At 46.3% G+C, this 12,982-nt stretch overlaps 1 non-coding gene across 1 annotated transcript; it reads right to left on the bottom strand.

Moving 5' to 3' along the window:
* Nucleotides 1-11,521: 11,521 nt before the first annotated feature.
* On the bottom strand, nt 11,522-11,637 carry LOC118939601 (U5 spliceosomal RNA). Its single transcript, XR_005036635.1, has one exon. It is a non-coding gene; the product is annotated as a U5 spliceosomal RNA (small nuclear RNA).
* Between the last annotated feature and the right edge of the window lie 1,345 nt (nt 11,638-12,982).

Genomic DNA, 12,982 nt, shown 5'->3' with positions numbered 1-12,982 from the left:
TTCCATCACTGTAATATTTTAGAATGTTCATTGCTTTCATCAGATTGAAGTAGTGCCCAGCAACGTATACTGCATCAAAAAAGCATTCAATGCCTCATCAACATACAGTTCTAAACCGACCGAGTCTTACTCCAGTCCAACAGGTGGCGATAAAGTCGTGCACCCCCAATAACATCAAGGCAAGTGTATGTCATTTCCGGTTTTCTTTTTCGTTACATTTGGTGTATATTTGTGTAATTAATTGATCATGTAAACATGTTGATATTAAATCAATCAACCACTTGTAATACACAATAAGTAGGCCTACTCTAGATGAGGTGTAGATTAGAAATGTAGATTCGAAATGTGATAGCAACTGAAAAAAAATAGTGTAGTGATAGAGTAGTAATAGTGCAGAAGGTAATAACGTGTATTAAACCAAAAACTGGTAAATGCACCACCTAACCTCGTGTCCAGCAGGTTTCGCTTATTTTTTATTTCACCTTTATTTAACCAGGTAGGCCAGCCTGCGATCAGGCCAAGATAAAGCAAAGCAGTGCGACACAAACAACACAGAGTTACACATTTAATAAAATATGTGTTGTTTACATAAAGATATTCAATATACCCAACTGAATACGACTGCGATTTCGTTTCAAAATCTAAGGAAGCCCGGTGGTAAAGCAAGGAGTCAAAAAGCTTTCTGATTCTTATATTGTTCCGGCGCCACGGAAAACTTTAGTATAAGACGAAACAATTACGCAATCTGAAGAGAAAAGAGAGCATTCACGTTAACATTGGGAAGGGTTTCAAGGAGTTCCCTTTTCCGATAGCGGTAATACTAATCTCGCTGCCCAGAAACAAATATCGTGCCCTGTTCAACGTGTACAGTCATAACTAGTAAATCATATATTATTGTTTTAATATATTACAGTAGAAAACAAAATTATTTTACGCGACGTGCATGATGGGTAACTTGAAACGCATGCGCAGTTGAATTTGCACGTGCTTAACGGGAAGGACTCTTGTGCTGATTTCATCGTGCGCTAGAGGCTGTCAGAGGTTCTGAAATCAACCACGTATCATTGAAACCCAGCCTCAGTTCCAAAGAGAAAAATTATAATGTAAAATGAAATAAACAACAACTGGGTCATTTTATCTTAGGTAAAGTAGAAGTGTCCCCACAAGATCTTAGAATGTTTACCATAATAACTTAATAAGAGGAATTTATTTCTCTACCTGTCTGATCATGATTCCGTGCAGCACATATTCACACTGAACAAAAATATAAATGCAACATTCAACAATTTCAAAGATTTTACTGAGTTACAATTCATATAATTCATATATTGGTAAATAGCCCACCCATTTTCACCTACCTCATCCCCATACTGTTTTTATTTATTTATTTTTCTGCTCTTTTGCACACCAATATCTCTACCTGTACATGACCATCTGATCATTTATCACTCCAGTGTTAATCTGCAAAATTGTAATTATTCGCCTACCTCATGCCTTTTGCACACATTGTATATAGACTCCCCCTTTGTTTTCTACTGTGTTATTGACTTGTTAATTGTTTACTCCATGTGTAACTCTGTGTTGTCTGCTCATACTGCTATGCTTTATCTTGGCCAGGTCGCAGTTGCAAATGAGAACTTGTTCTCAACTAGCCTACCTGGTTAAATAAAGGTGAAATAAATAAAAATAAAAATAAATAAACCAATCAGTCACTTGAAATGAATTAATTAGGCATTAATCTATGGATTTCACATGACTGGGAATACACATATGCATCTGTTGGTCACAGATACACTACATGGCCAAAAGTATGTGGACATCTGCTCATCAAAAATCTAATTTCAAAATCATGGGCATTAATATGGAGTTGGTCCCCCCTTTGCTGCTATAACAGTCTCCACTCTTCTGAAGGCTTTTCACTATATGTTGGAACATTTCTGCAGGGATTTGCTTCCATTCAGCGACAAGAGCGTTAGTGATGTCAGGCACTGATGTTGGGCAATTTGGCCTTGCTCGCAGTTGGAGTTCCAATTCATCCCTAAGGTGTCCGATGGGGTTGAGGTCAGGGCTTTGTGCAGGCCAGTCAAGTTCTTCCAAACTGATGTCAACAAACCATTTCTGTATGGACCTCATTTTGTGCACGGGCATTGTCATGATGAAATAGGAAAGGGGCCTTCCCCAAACTGTTGCCACAAAATTGGAAGCACGGAATTGTCTAGAATGTCAAGATTTCCCTTCACTGAAACATGAAAAACAGCTCCAGATCATTATTTCTCAAACTTTACAGTTGGCACTATGCATTGGGGCAGGTAGCGTTCTCCTGGCATCCGCCAAAACTGGATTCGGCCGTCGGACTGCCAGACGATTTTTACATGCTATGCTCTTCAGCACTCGGCGATCCCGTTCTGTGAGCTTGTGTGACCTACCACTTCACGGCTGAGCCGTTCTTGCTCCGAGACGTTTCCACTTCACAATAACAGCACTTACAGTTGACTGTGGCAGGGTTAAGAACTTGAACTTGTCATACACGTAAATCCAGAGCATCCCAAACATGCTCAATGGATGACATGTCTGGTGACTCTGCAGGCCATAGTAGAACTGGGACATTTCTTTTTCTTCCAGTTATTGTGTACAGATCCTTGTGTTATGTGGCCGTGTACTATCATGCTGAAACATGAGGTGATGGCGGAAAATTAATGGCACGACAATGGGCCTCAGGATCTCGTCACGGTATCTCTGTGCATTTCAAATTGCCATTGATAAAATGCATTTGTGTTTGTTGTTCGTAGCTTATGCCTGCCCATACCATAACCCCACCGCCACCATGGGGCACTTTGTGAAGAACCCAGTTGACATCAGCAAATCTCTCACCCACACGACGCCATGCACGTCGTCTCCCTGTTCAGTTGAAACCTGAATTAATCCGAGAAGAGCACACTTCTCCAGCGTTCCAGTGAACATTGAAGGGGGTCAGTCGGTTACACCGCCTAACTGCAGTCAGGTCAAGACCCTGGTGAAGACGACTAGCACGCAGATGAGCTTCTCTGAGAACGTTTCTGCCAGTTCGATTGTGAAAACCCACAGTTTCATCAGCTGTCTGGATGGCTGGTCTTAGACGATCCCGCAGGTGAAGAACCCAGCTAGACCAGTTCAAACGCTTAGCTAATAGTAATACAGATACATATCTTGCTAAAATACATAGCATACATCACACATTTAGGTTTTCAATAGGCCTAGCCGATCTGTTTGTCTAATCCTTTCTCCTTCCATCTGTCTAGGCCAATGGCTACTCACTATGTCTGCTGCAGTAGATATTCGCCCTGCACTGCTTGTGGTTCACCAGTAGAGGTGCCTGGACCAGAAAGACCCAGAGCCCTCACAGATTAGAGGGAAACAAGAACTCCGTCAGTCAACAAGTCAGGACAAAAAGCAACTTCAAGAACTGCTGTCTGATATCTCCCCTTTCCATTCCATCCTGCTGTGGGAAACCAGTTGAAATCTCTCCGGGTTCAACCACTCTGACAGTAAACAACCACATTTGTCATCTCAATGATGTTCCAAGTCTTTTCTCAATTAATTTTATTACTATACTAATCATATTACATGTACAATATACACGTGGAAATAAAGAATGCACTTTAACCACAGGCTAAATCTTAACAAATGGAACATTAACATTAGCAGATCTGCAAAACACTGACAGGTTGCTTGCTTCCAGGTAGGAGATGTACAAAAAGTCATGTAGAAAAACAGTCTAATTTAGACACATTTGTGTATCTCCAACATGTGCAAGTAAAGAAAATGCACTAGATATAAGATGACACCAGAAACAGTCAAGGAAGACATAGCCCTGTGTGTGTACTGTGAGTACAGCCTCTATTTATAGATCACTGATCAGGGAACTAAGATGCCTATTTATAGATCACTGATCAGGGAACTAAGATGCCTATTTATAGATCACTGATCAGGGAAATAAGATGCCTATTTATAGATCACTGATCAGGGAACTAAGATGCCTTTTTGCCACACAGGAAACGACGATCATGTTTTCGTCCTCTTGGGCATTCTCCTCATGGGTTTGTCGTTAGTGTGTTCCACAGTGTGAATTGTCAGATGCTTGGTTAATGTATTTCTGTCGCTAAAACATTCGTCACATACTGTGCACACAAAGATTTCTCCCCTGTGTGGCTCCTCATGTGCAATTACGGATTTCCACTCTGATTGAACACTTTGCCACACTGATAAGGATTCTCCCCTGTCTGAGTCTCTTCATATATCTCTTCATTTTAGTACTCTTGCTGAAATTTTTACCACAAACATGACAAATCTGTGCTCCAATGTGAATTTTAAAGTGATGATCAAACTTTATGTGGACTCAAATCTTTCTCCGCACATACTGCAAAAATGTTATTCAATCCCTTTATGCGTTTGCACATGTTTAAATCAAAGAACCCATTTTGTTTAGACTCCCAACACACCTTACAACTAGGACCAGCATGACCTTGACTGGTCGACTTCAGCTGGGACATAGACTTCCTGCCACACTTGGTCTTATGGGAGCTTTGTCCTCCATTCTCCATCCATTCACATCTTACATCCTGAGCTGCAAAACAGTAGTAGCTGGATGTTGGTTCTGTTTCTTCATAGCTCTCTTCATCCGACACTGTTTCAATCTGTTCATTTGAGTCTCTTAGTAGAGAATCCATCTCTCTGCTTTTCTCAATTGGGGCATGGTAAAATATGTGAAGACTGAGTGGGGTCCTCCTGGTCATAGTCACTTTTCTGACAGAGATGATTGAACAAGTCTTTGCAAGTAAGGGGAGAGGAAAAGTTCTCTGTATGGCCCACCAGAGTACTCACCCCTACGGTCAAGCCTGGTCTTTTAGTGGACAGGAGGACACGAAATGACCAGTAGTCCCGCAATACAGACTCTCAGGGGAACTCGGGTAGCCTTGGGTCTTCTCGGCCACGGAGACGTCGGGAACTTCCCAGGATTCCTTGGAGGTAAGGTGGAATCCTTGGGTGGGCGAGTGGAATCGGACCTCCTCTCCTTCCTACGTTCCCTTAGCCTCCCATCGATCCGGATGGTCAAGGCAATGAGCGAGTCGAAATCCGTCGGGGGTTCCCGGGCTACTAGCTCGTCCTTCACTTCCTCCGATAATCCGTACAGGAATGTGTCGAACAGCGATTCCGGATTTCAGGTACTGCTGTTTCGCTGCCAATGTGCGAAACTCCACTGCAAAGTCTGCCACACTGCGGGAGTCTTCCCGAAGCTGGAGTAACTTCCGGGCAGCCTCTCTCCCGGACAATAGAAAATCTAAAACCTCCTTCACCTCTGCCACAAACTCTTCCAGACTGAAGCATACAGCCGACTCGAGCAGTCCGAGGGGAAGGAGGAGGGCTGCAGCTCAATGATGAGAGAACACTGCGTGAGAAACGGCCGACAGGTTCCGTTCCAGCGAAGCATTCCGGAGAAGGTAAGCGGGGTTCTCTGGAAACTGATTGGCCGCGCTGCTAACAGCCGGGTTACTGAGGGGCTGGGAGGTTACCGCCTTGGTAGGCTGCCTGACAGACAACCCGCGGAATTGCTCCAGCAATGTGTTCAACGCTCAGTCAAGGCGTTCAGCCAAGGACTGTAACCCTTCCAAAAGACCACGAAGCAACTCCTCATGCCTTCCAATGGTGTCTTCATGAGAGGAGACAGCTTTGCAGAGCTGGTCCTATCTGCTGGGTCCGTTTGGCCAGTTTGTACTATCAAGGCTCAGGAGAAGACCCAGATGCAGACAGTTTCAAAGTAACAAAAGTTTATTACAAAAATTGGGGGCAAAGCAAACGGCAGGTCAATGGCAGGCAGAGGTCAGTAATCCAGAGCAGAGTCAGAAAGATATAGAACGGCAGGCAGGCTCAGGGTCAGGGCAGGCAGAGGTCAGTAATCCAGAGCAGAGTCAGAAAGATACAGAACGGCAGGCAGGCTCAGGGTCAGGGCAGGCAGAGGTCAGTAATCCAGAGCAGAGTCAGAAAGATACAGAACGGCAGGCAGGGTCAGGGCAGGCAGAATTGTCAAAACAGGGAAAGCTAGAAAACAGGTATTAGAGAAAGACAGAAGCAAACGGAAAACGCTGGTGGGCTTTTTGTCCTGTTGAACGAACTGGCAACAGATAGTAGATAGCCACTACATAGCCTAGTGGTTAGAGCATTGGACCAGTAACTGAAAGGTTGCAAGATTGAATCCCAGAGCTGACAAGCTAAAAATCTATCGTTCTGCCCCTGAACAAGTGTCACGCCCTGGTCGAAGTATTTTGTGTTTATCTTCATGTATTTGGTCAGGCCAGGGTGTGGCATGGGGTTTTTGTATTGTGGTGTGTTTTGTCTTGGGGTTTTGGTGTGTATGTATTGGGATTGTAGCTAGTGGGGTTATCTAGCAAAGTCTATGGCTGTCTGGTGTGGTTCTCAATCAGAGGCAGGTGTTTATCGTTGTCTCTGATTGGGAACCATATTTAGGCAGCCATATTCTTTGAGTTTGTCGTGGGTGATTGTCCTTAGTGTCCTGATGTCCTTGTTCTGTGTTAGTTTACACAAGTATAGGCTGTTTCGGTTTTTGTTACGTTTATTGTTTTTGTAGTGTTTGTGTTTAGTGTGTTTTTTCATTAAACATGAATCGCAATCGACACGCTGCATTTTGGTCCGACTCTCCTTCTCACCAAGAAAACCGGGACAGAATCACCCACCACAACTGGACCAAGCGGCGTGTCAACAGGCAGCAGCAGCAGGAGAAGGAACAGAGGCAGGAGCAGCAGCAGTGGGAGATGCGTAATAAGGATTTCTGGACATGGGAGGAAATCCTCGACGGGAGAGGACCCTGGGCTAAACCAGGGGAGTGTAGCCGCCCAGAGGTGCAGCAGGAGAAGAGGCAACAGGAGCAGCCCAAGGAGGAGTACAGTATGGACTATACTTCTTGGGAAGAGATAGACAGGTGGGCGGTCGACCCAGGGAGAGTGCCGGAGCCCGCCTGGGATTCGCTGGAGCAGTGCGAGGAGGGTTATCGGAGAATGGAGTTGGCGACGCGAGCACGGCGGCGCGCAAGGAAGCCCGGGAGTCAGCCCCAAACATTTCTTGGGGGGGGGCTAACAGGGAGTATGGCTACGCCAGGTAGGAGACCTGGGCAGACTCCCTGTGCTTACCGGGGGGCTAGAGAGACCGGACAGGCACCGTGTTATGCAGTGGTGCGCACGGTGTCTCCAGTGCGGGTGCATAGCCCGGTGCCGGCTCTACGCATCTGGTCCCCAGTGCGTCTCCTTGGGCCGGCTTACATGGCACCAGCCTTGCGCTCGGTGTCTCCGGTTCGCCTGCATAGCCCAGTGCGGGTTATTCCACCTCGCCGCACTGGCAGGGCGAACGTGAGCGTTCAACCAGGTAAGGTTGGGCAGGCTCGGTGCTCAAGAGCTCCAGTGCGCCTGCACGGTCCGGTCTTTCCAGTACCACCTCCACACCCCAGCCCTCCGGTAGCAGCTCCCCGCACTAGGCTTCCTGTGCGTGTCCTCGGCCCAGTACCACCAGTGCCAGCACCACGCATCAGGCCTACAGTGCGCCTCGCCTGTCCAGCGCTGCCAGAGCTTTCCTCCTCTCCAGCGCTGTCGGAGTCTCCCGCCTGTCTAGCGCTGTTAGAGCCTTCCTCCTCTACAGCGCTGCCGGAGTCTCCCGCCTGTTCAGAACTGCCAGTCTGCAAGGAGCTGCCAGTCTGCAAGGAGCTGCCAGTCTGCAAGGAGCTGCCAGTCTGCAAGGAGCTGCCAGTCTGCATAGAGCTGCCAGTCTGCAAGGAGCCGCCAGAGCTGCCAGTTAGCATGGAGCCGCCAGAGCCGCCAGTCAGCATGGAGCAGCCAGGGCCGCCAGTCAGCATGGAGCAGCCAGGGCCGCCAGTCAGCATGGAGCAGCCAGGGCCGCCAGTCAGCATGGAGCAGCCAGGGCCGCCAGTCAGCATGGAGCAGCCAGGGCCGCCAGTCAGCATGGAGCAGCCAGGGCCGCCAGTCAGCATGGAGCAGCCAGAGCAGCCAGTCAGCATGGAGCAGCCAGAGATGCCAGTCAGCATGGAGCAGCCAGTCAGCATGGAGCAGCCAGAGCTGCCAGTCAGCATGGAGCAGCCAGTCAGCATGGAGCAGCCAGTCAGCATGGAGCAGCCAGAGCTGCCAGTCAGCATGGAGCAGCCAGTCAGCATGGAGCTTCCAGATCTGCCAGTCAACCAGACTCTTCCAGATCTGCCAGTCGACCAGACTCTTCCAGATCTGCCAGTCGACCAGACTCTTCCAGATCTGCCAGTCGACCAGACTCTTCCAGATCTGCCAGTCGACCAGACTCTTCCAGATCTGCCAGTCGGCCAGACTCTTCCAGATCTGCCAGACTCTTCCAGATCTGCCAGTCGGCCAGACTCTTCCAGATCTGCCAGTCGGCCAGACTCTTCCAGATCTGCCAGTCGGCCAGACTCTTCCAGATCTGCCAGTCGGCCAGACTCTTCCAGATCTGCCAGTCTACCAGACTCTTCCAGAACTGCCAGTCGGCCAGGATCTGCCAGATCTGCCAGTCAGCCAGGATATGGTAGATTCATCAACCTGCCTGAGCTTCCTCTCACTCCTGAGCTTCCTCTCACTCCTGAGCTGCCCCTCAGTCCCGAGCTGCCCCTCAGTCCCGAGCTGCCCCTCAGTCCCGAGCTGCCCCTCAGTCCAGTGGGGTTCTGGGTGAGGACTACTAGGCCATGGTCGGCGGCGAGGGTGGACTATCCAAGGACGCGAGAAGGGACTAAGACATTGATTGAGTGGGGTCCACGTCCCGCACCGGAGCCGCCACCATGGACAGACGCCCACCCTCCCTATTGTTTTGAGGTGCGTTCGGGAGTCCGCACCTTGGGGGGGGGGGGGGGGGGGGGGGTTCTGTCACGCCCTGGTCAAAGTATTTTGTGTTTATCTTCATGTATTTGGTCAGGCCAGGGTGTGGCATGGGGTTTTTGTATTGTGGTGTGTTTTGTCTTGGGGTTTTGGTGTGTATGTATTGGGATTGTAGCTAGTGGGGTTATCTAGCAAAGTCTATGGCTGTCTGGAGTGGTTCTCAGAGGCAGGTGTTTATCGTTGTCTCTGATTGGGAACCATATTTAGGCAGCCATATTCTTTGAGTTTGTCATGGGTGATTGTCCTTAGTGTCCTGATGTCCTTGTTCTGTGTTAGTTTACACAAGTATAGGCTGTTTCGGTTTTCGTTACGTTTATTGTTTTTGTAGTGTTTGTGTTTAGTGTGTTTTTTCATTAAACATGAATCGCAATCGACACGCTGCATTTTGGTCTGACTCTCCTTCTCACCAAGAAAACCGTGACAACAAGGCAGTTAACCCAATGTTCCTTGGTCGTCATTGAAAATAAGATTTTGTTCTTAAGACTTGCCTAGTTAAATAAAAGTAAAAAAATTTAAAAAATGAACACAGGTATAAATAGCCTGGGGATAATGAGGGTGACACCTGGAGGGGGGTGGAGACAAGCACAAAGACAGGTGAAACAGATCAGGGTGTGGCAATTGGCACTAAACTGAATTACGAGACAAGCTGTCAAAAGGGCTTATACCAAAGAGGAGAAAATAGCCTACTGTCAAACAGTAATGTATGTATTTCTGTAATTAACTGACAATAGAAGCATGGTAATATGAAGGAAGCAAAGTTCATCACTTGTAATATACTGTGCATTTAGAAAGTATTCAGACCCATTGGCTTTTTATTCTAAAATTGATTACATGAATTTTCTTCCCCATCCATTAACACACAATAACAAATAATGACAAAGCGAAAACAGGTTTTTAGACATTTTTGCACATTTATTACAAATAAAAAACAGAAGTACCTTAAGTATACAGAACCTTTGCTATAAGACTCGGAATTGAGCTCAGGTGCATCCTGTTTCCATTGATCCTCCTTGAATGGAGTCCACCTGTGGTAAATTTAATAGATTGAACATGATTTGGAAAGGCACACACCTGTCTATATAAGGTCACACAGTTGACAGTGCATGTCAGAGCAAAAACTAAGCCATGAGGTCAAAGGAGCTGTCCGTAGAGGGCCGAGATAGGATTGTGTAGAAGCACAGATCTGGGGAAGGGTACCAAAATATTTCTGCAGCATTGACGGTCCCCAAGAACACAGTGGCCTCCGGCGGCAGGTAGCTTAGGGGATAGAGCGTTGGGCCAGTAACCGGAAGGTTGCTGGATTGAATCCCTGACCTGACAAGGTAAAAGTCTATCATTCTGCCCCTGAGCAAGGCAGGACCCACTGTTCCCCGGGCGCCGTGGATGTCGATTAAGGCAGCCCCCCACACCTCTCTGATTCAGAGGGGTTGGGTTAAATGCAGAAGACACATTTCAGTTGAATACATTCAGTTGGACAACTAACTAGGTATCCCCCTTTCACCCATTCTTAAATGGAAGAAGTTTGGAATCACCAAGACTCTTCCTAGAGCAGTCCTCCTGGCCAAACTGAGTAATCAGGGGAGAAGGACCTTGGTCATTGAGGTGACCAAGAACCCGATGGTCACTCTGACAGAGCTCCATTGTTCCTCTGTGGAGATGGGAGAACCTTCCAGAAGGACAACCATCTCTGCAGCACTCCACCAATCAGGCCTTTATGGTAGAATAGCCAGATGGAAGCCACTCCTTAGTAAAAGGCACATGACAGCCCGCTTGGAGTTTGTCAAAAGGCACCTGAACAACTTTCAGACCATGAGAAACAAGATTCCCTGGTCTGATGAAACCAAAATTGAACTCTTCAGCCGGAATGCCAAGCATCACGCCTGGAGGAAACCTGGCACCATCCCTACCGTGAAGCATGGTGGTGGCAGCATGTTTTTCAGGGGCAGGGACAGGGAAACTAGTCAGGATCGAGGGAAAGATGAACGGAGCAAAGTACAGAGAAATCTTTGAAGAAAACCTGCTCCAGAGCGCTCAGGACCTCAGACTGGAGCGAAGGTTCACCTTTCAACAGGACAACGACCCTAAGCACACATCCAAGACAAAGCAGGAGTGGCTTTAGAACAAGTCTCTGAATGTCCTTGAGTTGCCCAGCCAGAGCCCGGACTTGAACCCGAACACCTCTGGAGAGACCTGAAAATAGCTGTGCAGCAACGCTCCCCATCCAACCTGACAGAGCTTGAGGGTCTGAACACTTATGTAAATTTACTATTTAAATGTTGTATTTGTAATACATTTGCAAAAAAAATATATATAATCCGTTTTATAATAAGAACGTGATGTAACAAAATGTGGAAACAGGTCTTAATACTTTCCGAATGCACTGTACAATAACATGTATAATGTTATAAATGCGACTGAAAATAATTATAGTAGTAATAGCAGAAAGCAATACGCTCATCATCAAACTTGTAAATGCACCGCCTAGCCTAGTCCACCATGATTCGCTTGATACCTTGAGATATTCATATCCTAAATTTTTATACCTAACTGAAAACGTCTGAGATTACAATTCACAACCCAAAGGCAGCCCCGCAGTTAAGCAGGGCATCAAAAAATTCATTGATACTCATATTGTTCCTCTCCACGGAAATCTTTAGTAAAAGGCGAAAGATTTATGCGATCTGAAGAGAAACCAGAGTTTACTGACTATTCTTACGTGACATTGGGACGGGATTCAAGGACTTCCCTTTTCCGATAGCGGTAATGCTAATCTCGCGATCCAGAAACAAATCTCGTGCCCTGTTCAACGTGTACAGTCATAACTATATAATGCATTTTATGATCGTAAAAAAATATTCCTGTTTTAATATATTACAGTAGAAAACAAAAACTATTTCACATGAAGTGCATGATGGGTAACTAGAAACGCATGCGCAGTTGAATTTGCACTTGCTTAACGGCAGGTGGCACTCTTGTGTTGATTTCGCCGTGCGTTAGAGGCTGTCAGAGATTCTGAAATCAACCACGTGTCATTGAAACCCAGCTTCAGTTCCAAAGAGAAAAATAATATAAAATTAATATAAAATTAAATAAACTGGGTCATTTTATCTTAGGTAAAGTAGAAGTGTCCCCACCAGATCTTAGAATGTTTACCATAATAACTTGTAATAGTGACAGAGATTATGGAGGAATTTATTTCTCTACCTGTCTGATCATGATTCCCTGCAGCACATATTTACACTGAACAAAAATATAAACGCATCATGCAACAATTTCAAAGATTTTACTGAGTTACAATTCATATAAGGAAATCAGTCAATTGAAATAAAATCCTTAGGTTCTAATTAATGGATTTCACATGATTGGGAATACACATATGCATGCATCTGTTGGTCACAGATACACTACATGGCCAAAAGTATGTGGACACCTGCTCGTCGAACATCTCATTCTAAAATGATGGGTATTAATATGGAGTTGGTCCCCCCTTTGCTGCTTTAACAGTCACCACCCTTCTTTGAAGGATTTCCACTATATGTTGGAACATTGCTGTGGCGACTTGCTTCGATTTAGCCACAAGAGCGTTAGTGAGGTCCGGCACTGTTGGGCAATTAAGCATGGCTCGCAATTGGTGTTCCAATTCATCCCAAAAGGTGTTCAATGGGGTTGAGTTCAGGGCTCTGTGCAGGCAAGTCAAGTTCTTCCACACCGATCTCGACAAACCATTTCTGCATGGACCTCACTTTGTGTACGGGGGCATTGTTATGCTGAAAGAGGAAAGGGGCCTTCCCCAAACTATTGCCACAAAATTGGAAGCACAGAATCGTCTAGAATGTCATTGTATGCTGTAGCATTAACATTTCCCTTCAATGGAACTAATGGGCCTAGCCCTAAATCATGAAAAACAGCCCAAGACCATTATCCCTCCTCCATCAAACTTTACAGTTAACAGGTAGCATTCTCCTGGCATCTGCCAAACCAAGATTCCTCCAGAGAACGCGTTTCCACTTCTCCAGAGTCCAATGGCGGCGAGCTTTACACCACTC

This window comes from Oncorhynchus mykiss, chromosome 16 (genome assembly GCF_057628025.1).
Source record: "Oncorhynchus mykiss isolate SJ-2025 chromosome 16, ASM5762802v1, whole genome shotgun sequence".
Classification (NCBI taxonomy): Eukaryota; Metazoa; Chordata; class Actinopteri; order Salmoniformes; family Salmonidae; genus Oncorhynchus; species Oncorhynchus mykiss.
Note: the sequence above shows the minus strand (reverse complement) of the source record. Positions and strands in the feature narration are given on the sequence as shown.